Genomic DNA, 9,978 nt, shown 5'->3' with positions numbered 1-9,978 from the left:
GAAAATGTTCCTGACGCTGAAAGTGCGATGGACCTATTGCTTTTGTAGAGATATTGGGCACGAGCTCCGACCAGGGGTCGGTAAGGCCAGACTGAAATCGCTATGAAAGAGCCCAAGCTCTGACGAGGGCGGAGCCCGGGGACCGACTGTTCTTCTAATGATGAATATTATTATTTGAGTCAGAGCCAAGGACATATTGATATTCTTATGATTCATTTTATTTTACATCGCATAAACAAGGTGCTTGGGGTGCTGGAAGACTCTTGAATTTTGGCACACCCATCAATACTGCTGAAAATAGCTCGACTGTAATGCAAATATTCCCTCATAGTCACAGCGCCTGTTAACCTTGGTTCTACGCAGGGTTTAGGAATAAAGCTGTCCAAAAACTGAGCTCATTAGTGGGCTTTGGGGGCATGCCCCCTGAAAAGTAGTTTTATTTCCCTGATCTGAATATCTGCATTTTAATGTTTGGAGACCAAATATTGTAGAACAACAGCTTTGAAACCATGTCAGTGAGCATTAGTATAAACAGTAATGCATGAGAATCAGATCAGATTAAATGATGCAATGAATGATCCACATGACAATCACAGATTTTAGAAGAGTCTAATCACACATCTGAAAATGAATGTTGACCATGTCTAATTGTTGAAGTGAAAGCAAAGTTACACTCCTGCTCTGTCACCCTCTGCACTCACTGCCTGTCCCTTTGTCTGTGACTCCTCTCTCCTGCCAGCTTGTATTTAAAATAACGAGTGGGGTTTGGGGCCATGCCTCGCTGATCTAAATATGTGCATTTAAAGATGTTAGAAAGGCAAAAATTGGATGACAATAAATGAATTATATCAGTAGGGATTAGTGCCAATCATCTGTGCAGCAGTAATACACGAGAATCCGGTCAAATGTTGCGATGAATGACCCACACTACAATCTGAAAGAACACAATGGGCTGAAACGACCACAAAACATCCGCAAATGAATGTTGACAATGTTTATGAAAGTGATGATGGCAAAGCAAGATCACACAACTGTTCTCTCTCGCCCGCTGTATTCTGAGCCTGTCCCTCTCTCTAACACTTGCCTCTCCTGCAAACTTGTATTACAAATAAATGACTACAATTACATCCACTTTCTCTATTTCATCTTCGTGTTTGAGTGCAATGTGTGTGTTTTCAGTGACATATTTATACAATAATAAGATTAGTTATTACACTACAGTTATGCCAGCTGGTAAATTGAGCCTGTAGGTTCCACAGTACAACCCAAAGAACACGTATTCCTCTCTCATCTCCATCACCTTCTCTCTCTGTTTCTCTCTCAGTCTCCTCATCTTCTAACGTGTCTCTTCCTCTTCTAAAGCTGAGCATCGGTTGACGGTCGTTACAGCTTTGTCTGTCTCGGTGTAGAAAGTAAACACATGTAGGATAAAATCATTTTGTACTTTACCTTGAGTAACATTTTGAATAACGATATATATGTTTGCTTTATTGATCACGGGGCGATGGAGGCTGTGCGGACGGCATGCCAGCTCTTAAGCGTACGTTTTAAACTTGGTGATTATATGCTCTGACCTTTTGAAGCAGAAAAGCCTAACCAGGGATAGGGGCCTCACATCTGGCTAGAAATCCTACAGTATAAAACACATCTGCATTGCTTGAAGAACCAAGGTGTAGGATTAAAGATGACTTGCTTTACTTGATTTCGTCGACTTATTTTTTATTTTCTTATTTATTTATGCAGTTTCTCCTTTTTAATTTTTTTAGGTGCACATAACATGTAACAATGCATTATGTAATTGTAATACATTTTGCATGCGGTAAATTATTACATTTTAATTAAAGAAAAGTTCGACCTCTGCATCATGTAATAATCACAATATTAATTAATAAGCAATTAAAAAATGAGGAAAAATGTCTTACACCTCGTGTTAAAAATGTTTAGCAAAAAATGTGTCAATATTATATCTTTTTAAAGTTATTACAAAGTGTGGCAAGTTATAACATGTGGTGTTATAGACATCACAGGTTGCATATGATGGATGATTCATAACTTTAGTCACCTGACCGAACTTGCCCAATGAAAAAGAAAACTACAATCACATCACCACATCGTTTGACTGCAACAAAAGAAATGACCAGTAGATGGTGCTTAACTAACTTAAACAAGTGTACCACAACCCACAACAGAGTTGGCTGTGATTGGTTTGGTACACAGTAATAGCTGAGTATATCTTTTAGCAATTCTTTGTGAGATCCTTACACAACTTAATAAGCACGATACTGCTACAGCTGCACAGCAAGACCAGCACAGCTGACCAGATCTCTCAGGATTTCTGCTGTGTACGTTGGAAGACCTTCGCCAGGTGGAGACCAGCATATCTGTCTGAGCAGGTTTTAAAGACAAATTGGTCGAGTAACATTTTTGCATGTCTAGACTTTATGAGACACTGTTCTAGAATCTAGATCATGTCATTCACGCCTGATTTGTGTGTAGATGCTCCTTTTCTGACACTTTCATCAGATAAAAGCAGACGAGTGGGCAGTGTGGTCCTCAATGAGAAACCCCATACATAAGGTTACCTTTCACAACTAATCTTGATCTTCATGGAAACACCCTGGCCTGTGTAAGAACTCAGATAGCAAGAGGAGACAGGCCCCGAGACATCCATCACCTCCAGGGAGGAATTTGACTCTGTCGGCATGAGCGAGCCCAGGGATACAACTCATCCTGCTTCCCATGTCCTGGGAGGAGGGCGAGGAAGGGAGGGAGGTTACTAAGCCTCCAAGCCTTTTATTATGTTTTCCCCAAAACAGCTGTTGTGCAAACAGACTTGACTCCTAGTTGGAAAGTCTGTCATCAGCACTCTAGACCTCTTAACACTAGCCCACTCTAGCTGAGCAGGTTCAATAACCCCAGCTGTCGCTCCTCTGACTCTCTAAGACCGCTTGCCATGGGGGTGGTTAGCTGCAACAGCTTTAAAATACTTGTGGGGGCTGTTTCCTAAAGTTGCAGATTCATCTCAAGACATGAGTGACAGCAGGGCAGGTCTACACCTGTTGGTTAAAAGGCACTTTCTCGCTTTTGTTTCACTGTGGAATTTCTCTTTGCTGCATCATTTTCCAACGTTTTCTTTTTTTTTTAAGATCACATATTTTAAGAGGAATTCATAGACAAAACGTTCTTTGCCAAAAGTGTAAGGGGCACATTTTATGAGCTTGTGTTAGAGTGTAATTGTGATACAGTTGTGTCTGCATGCTTTTACTTTCTGATTATCACATTCAGCTGAAATGTTATACACTCCATTGCCAATTCATTCGGTGCACCTTGTTAAAAAGAATGCAGCCCTGCAATAAATCCTAGGTAGTCTTTTTCTACGAAAGTTGGTTTTATTGCTGTTTGAATGCAATAGCTTAAGATAAGTGTAAGTGCACCTAATAAACTGGAAAGGGAGTGTGTATCCAACAGAAAATTCATCAATTTACACAGATGTTTCTCTTTTATCTCTTAACACAGTATCAGAGGACTTTGAATCAGTGTTTGGCCCCGCCACAGAAGTCAAAGTAATCCAAATAACACCCGTTCAGGAAGGTAATCAAATATCTGTTTATGTTCCATTGTTATTTCATGACCATTTATAAGACTTTTTCCTAATGTGCTCCTTTGGTTTTACCCCCTAGAGTTTATCCTGGATTGCAACTTTGATCAGGGAGCATGTGAGTGGATCCAAGACAAGGCTGATGACATGGACTGGAGCGTAGCCTACCATAACGGTAACAAAATGATATGTGTATTACAGGTTATTTAAGATAATTTTACAATGTAGATGCATTCACTTATGAGACAAACTCTCTCAGGTGCTGAGTACTACATGGCCACGAGTGGGCTCCTCGGGGAGCCGGAGGATATAGCCAACTTTATCCACCAAACTGGACCTCCACATTCCGACAGCAGAGACAATAGATTTACTACTTATAAAATAACCTGAAGGTAAAGAATGACCTCTTTATGAAATGATAAAAGTTGACAAACCACTTAAACCAGGGGTGCCCAAGATGTCGATCGCGATTTGCCACTTGATGTTCTAACACACGGGTCACAAGTCATCAGAGTAAGGTAATGACCAAAAAAAAAATAATAATAATATATATATATATATATATATATAGATATTCAGCATTTTTAATGTAGGTAGATCATTTTGACTTGGTCATTTTAAAAGTAGCTCTCAAGCCGAAAAAGTGTGGGCACCCCTGGTCTACTACATCTAGTGTTTTTTCGATGGGCTCTATGTGATCTACCAAGTGAGCCATTGAAATAAAACTATCATCTAGGGCTTCACTGGGGGTGATTCTTGTTGTAGCATTTGGATCGAGCAACCGTTTTAGCAGATTTAAAAATGCCATTGTGTCTTCACGTTCAACACAACTATTTGCATTTGAGTAGGACTCTACTGCCTCATCCAAAGTTCCGACAGTGTCGAAATTCCACTCTGAAATTGGCTGGATACCGGTTGAGTCCTTGTACTCTTTTGATGTCTTCATTCTCCATCTTGAATTGGGGGAGCAGTAATCCCTGGTGAAATACTGGTTGGTGCACTTTCCAGCATTCAGCAGGCAAACAGTTTTCATGACGTTGTATGTCGAGTCGTCAGTGAAGACGTCCCGGCCAAAACACATTTCTGCCAGGAGACAGCCCAGTGCCCACATGTCGATGGCTTCACACATGGGGAGGCCCAAGGTCACCCCCCCCCCCCCCGCACCCTGTCTCATTGCATCCATCCCTGAGGGCAAGTATAGCTGTAAGTGACCATGAGGAAGAGGAGGAGGAGAAAGAGAAAAAATGAGCCACTGGAGCTAATGAGGTTGCAGCAGAGGAGAGCAGGGAGAGGGTATGCAGGCTCTTTCCTCTACTGGAGAAATTGATGAGATGAGAGATGAGAGATATATCTTTATATGTATGTGTACACATATATATCATTTTATTGAATAAAGTATATTTATTGTTAAATACATAGGGTTTTTTATTCATGAAAACTATGAAGAAAGGAAAATTTGTTATTTTTAACGTGGCAAGTGATGAAATGATTGACTGATTAATGGAAATGTATGATTCATTATCTTTAAAAAATATAAATTAAATGAATTATTGAATTTATTGAACATACAATTAACAAATTCAATACATCACATAACAATAAAATATACAGTAAATGTACAAACACAAATATATATATGATACGTAAAAGCAGATAGAGTGGGCTGTGGTGGATCACTCTGGAGTCGTGGACTGACCCAGACTAGACTGTCTTCAGGGGTTTATGGGAAGTGGATGAATCAAAGCGGTGGACATTGGATCGAGGCATCCCAACCACTCCGGCAGCAGCGCCAGGGCCTCCCTGCTCAGGTGACAGTCGGGCCTTGCGTCCTGTTTGTTTCAGCTGAATAATGATTTTGACATTCAAGTTATATTAGAGCCATTTTAAATATTAAAAGGATATAAATTGTAATGACATCAGCCATACAATCTACGTTAACTAGCTGAAGTTAACATTACTGTTAACCAATCATGATTTCATTTGAACTTGATTCACATGAAAATGGCCCTCTATCAGCCTGACATATATCATGCGCCGGTGGAGCCCACAGTAAAGCATATCTTCCCAAATAATGTCGAATAAAAATAATAAAATTAGCATCTCTGGCTCCATTTGTATCATGTTAGTTAGCTGTGTTTTCAATGCTCTTTCATGTCAGCTGGTTGCTAGGCGATGGGAGCGGCAATGAGAGAGGGGGGGGCAGGAACAGCTGGGGACTCAAACAGGAAATCCTCTGTTAACCAGTCTCTTTTCGGAGACTCGGTTCGGCATTTTGCTGTCTTCAAAGGATGCGGCTGACATAGCCCGCAAAGGCTGCGTCCTGCGAAGGTCTTTGGATTGGGACAGAGCTTTAGTTATTTCATTTCAGAGAATTGTAGAGTTGAAAGACAATTGCATTGGATACAATAGAAGCCATGGACCAGTGCATAGTAAAACAAAATATAAACTACATTTGAATTTGATATGCTAATTTGTAATAATAATGACACAAATAATGATAACTTGCAAATTGTGGTTTAATGCGGAGAAAAGGGAGAAAAAGAGAAGACAACACTGTTATTAGCACTGGTATTACCTTTTTTGGTAACACTGGTATTACCTTTTTTCACTTCCGTGGAATTTTATTGTCTTTATTTATTTGTTTCTTACAGATTTGTTTTTTGTATCATGAGGAAGAAGCATCCCCAAACTGTTTATTTATGTCCTCCAACAATTGCTACTTGGGAACACACTCTACTGAGGGGCAGTAGACCATGTCCTGGTACTGGCTGTGTCTCGTCTCTGCTGTACTAACTGCCCTCATTTCTTACACGTGCCGTGCAGTACTTTGCGGGTCAGTTTGCGATGGCCTGGAGCAGGAGCAGTGACCTGTGAGGTGACTGGAGCCTGCATCAGCTGAGGGCCCGAGGGTGAAGCAGCGAAGACCTGCCATTGCATCACAAGCTGCATGCCATTTGTATTGCTTTACAATCTGAATAATGCTGTCACATAATAACATACAAATTATTTAGAATACAAAACATGAAAGAGACACCAATCTGGAATGAACCTGTTCAGGTGGCAGTGAAAGGAGTCCAGGGATGTGAAACCTTCTGACACAGTGGTACCTAGTCAGGACCACGCCCCTCTTGGTGATGGTTGTACCAGCCTCCGTATACAACGGCACATCTGATGTGACGTTTCTGCAAACACCAAATGTGATCCATGTGCACCTGGTCCAGCAATGCCACCCCCATGAGATATCTCCCGTGCAGCCTACACAAAGATGCATAAAGAGAGGCAGCCCATAAAGGTTGGGTATAGACGGGAGTAGCGTCGTTGCAGCCTATGGCCAACCTCATGAAATTCCAGATGTCTAGTCGTACGTGACTGGCCGCTCTGCAAACCTGGTCTGCAGCTTGCTCAACCCCTCAGTCATGCAGCAGCTTGAGTCAATGTAAGGCAGCATCAGGGGTGGAACAGATGCTCCATCACACCAGAGGCCATTGCGTCCAGTCCTCCAGAACTGTCAGTACACAAAGAACTGGCCGACCTTGTTGCCGATGGATGTCATCCAGAGCGCCACAGGTCCGGTCCCAAAGCAGCCAAATGACACGGATGTTACAAGCATCACACTGCAAATTTCATTTGATTTATTTGTTTGTTTATTTAAAACAGGGACAGTGTATTATAAATGTACTGCACCAGATATAGCACTATTCGAATTCGCACCTGTATTTAAGTAGTCGTGAATACATTTGAAACATTTTTTAAATCATTAGGGTCCTCCTAGCCACTAAATTAAGCTTCAGAGGGACAGACTGACCCACCAAAGTGTGATTTAGTGACCTGAAAGGAGAACGCAAGTTAATTTTACAGTAAACACATATACAAAATAAGACATACAAAACATTAATTACTAAGAAAATATTCACCATTGACAAACTGACAAGTTTCACGACTTATATTCATCTGAAATTATAGGAGTTGCTATTTAGCCTGGAGTGAGTCACACACAGTGTACTATGTCTGATTGACATTATCTGCACAATCATATTGCCAATTTTTTGGGGTCAACAGACATATCTTGTCTGTTGTGTGGAGGCTAAGACTCACACCCCACAGAGAGAAGGCCAGAGCACGCGTGTCCTCTGCAATAAGAAATCTACCAAGACTGGTTTACAATTATAAGGAATTTAATTCCACTGATGCAAGTACGATTACAGTTAAACATTGGAGTACATACTCCTATGAAATATTAAATCAATAAAACCCTGTTTGCAAAAAACTCAACTCAGCTCCTCAGGTATAAAAAACACGTCCGTCGTCTGAGAGCCATCACACGAGAGAGAAAAAGTCTTTAAATCAAACCACCCACATATTCGTCCGCGACTCCTCCCCTCCCGTCTATCTCAATTTCTATTGGCTAACTTCTCTACGCACTTCTGTAAACGCCTATCTCCACGACTCTCTTTCCCTGAGCAGCTAACACATTCAAATCCTGTCAGTTATGACTTACTTCCTTCTATGATAATCCTTCAGTATATAAGCTAGACTTCTGCAACTTGGCAGAAGCTTCATGTCTTATTAGCTCCTAATCCTACAACACTTTATGTTTATCTTAATTATGCATTCCCAAAACCCTTATGATTATGACTAATTATGAATTCTTAATTATGAATTGTTAAACACTTTTATTATATCTACTGAACATACCGTTTTTGGCCAAACCACGATTGATCTGACGTCGAACAGAAAGTTAGCTAACATTAACTGATACACCATTTTGATTACAAAGTTACTAAACTGTTACTTGAGAGTCAGTCTATACTGGGACGTTTGTGTGTTTCCACTCATAAGTAGTATTTATACATGGCTGTTGCTGGTCACTAATATTGCAGGTTACATTATTACATGTGGTCACGTTAGCGGAAGCAATTGCTAGCGTTCGCAAGCTATGCTGACCGATGTGTTGTACAACGTAATGTGACAGTGGAACACAAAATGACTGTGTGATGGATGGAAATATAACATGGATGACTGTTGAAGAAGAAAATATAAACATAATGTCGCTTACTTTTGACGAGTTGTCTTGCACTTCACTGACACGTCCAATCTCAAACAGCGGCGTGACATGTGCATACGTGACATTGGCGTTGAAGAAGAGAAGCGCTGCTCCGTGATTGGTCGTGTCCAATGGTAGCTGGATTGGCCTAAAGCTAATCTCTAAATTGGACAGAGAATATTGTGATAGGAGTTCTGACAGACATTTTTTGACCCAAGTAGCTCCACTGCTACCCCAACAAATATTACAAATAGTTTGTCAGTGCAAAAACGGACAGTTAGTGTTTCATGATTATTGCTGATTTCAGGAAATTGTGGGAGAGGCAAGCCAAATATAAGTTTATTGAAGATCTCAATGCACATATTAGTTTATGGGGAAGTGATCATACTGATAACAATGGTGCAGTGATGATTGACACAATGAATCGTGTATGTATCACCAAGGTTAGAGTAACAAAATTGGACATACATAGAATAAGATGTAATGTATTGATTTGACATTGGCTTCTGCAAATATGGCCAGAATGGAAAATATGCAATGATAACATAGATAAGATTATTTTCTTGAAGGTTATTTGTATTGCTTTACCTGTATCTATAAATGCTCCTGTGGTGAAAAAATCCCCCCTTGTAAGATGAATAAAGTAACTATCTGTCTATCGAATCACTATACACAGTATGGTGCTTTCAAAATGCTCAATGGGACATATTTAAGGAATGCTGCAGGGAGCTAGCTAGCAACATTAAAATAGATGGGAATGTGGATGAATGTACTCGTGATGTTACAAGTATGATAACTGAAGCTACATCTAAAAGTTTATCTGAAACGGAGACAACTGGGAATAAAAGAATTGTGCCACGGTGGAATGATGAGTGTAGCTTTTCTATTCAAGAAAGAAACCTCAGAAATAGCTTGAGTGTGGACCATTTACTGGAATATAAGGATTAAAAGAATGCTTTCAGGGCAAAGAAGAGGGCACAAAAGGGAAGCAAATATAGCAAAAATGACCGTAGGGCGCTCTAGAAATAGTGTTGAAACTTTTCAATAAGATATGTTTCGAAGGCAGACTACCTGAAAAGTGGAAGATGGCAGTAAACTTACCATTTTCTAAACCAGCAAGAGATTCAACTCATGCTAAAAACTATAGACCAGTAGCTTTAACCTCCCACTTATGTAGATTTATTTTAAAATGATTCATTTATAGGTTATCATATGTTTTAGAAAAAAGAAAGTTGTTGCAAATATCAGAGTGGCTATAGAAAAGGATGATCCACAGCAGATGCTCTCGTTAAAGTAAGTAACGAAATAGAAAAGACCCTTAACTTGAAGTAAGTTA

Source organism: Melanostigma gelatinosum (genome assembly GCF_949748355.1).
Source record: "Melanostigma gelatinosum genome assembly, chromosome: 11".
NCBI lineage: Eukaryota > Metazoa > Chordata > Actinopteri > Perciformes > Zoarcidae > Melanostigma > Melanostigma gelatinosum.
This window is presented reverse-complemented; position numbering follows the sequence as displayed.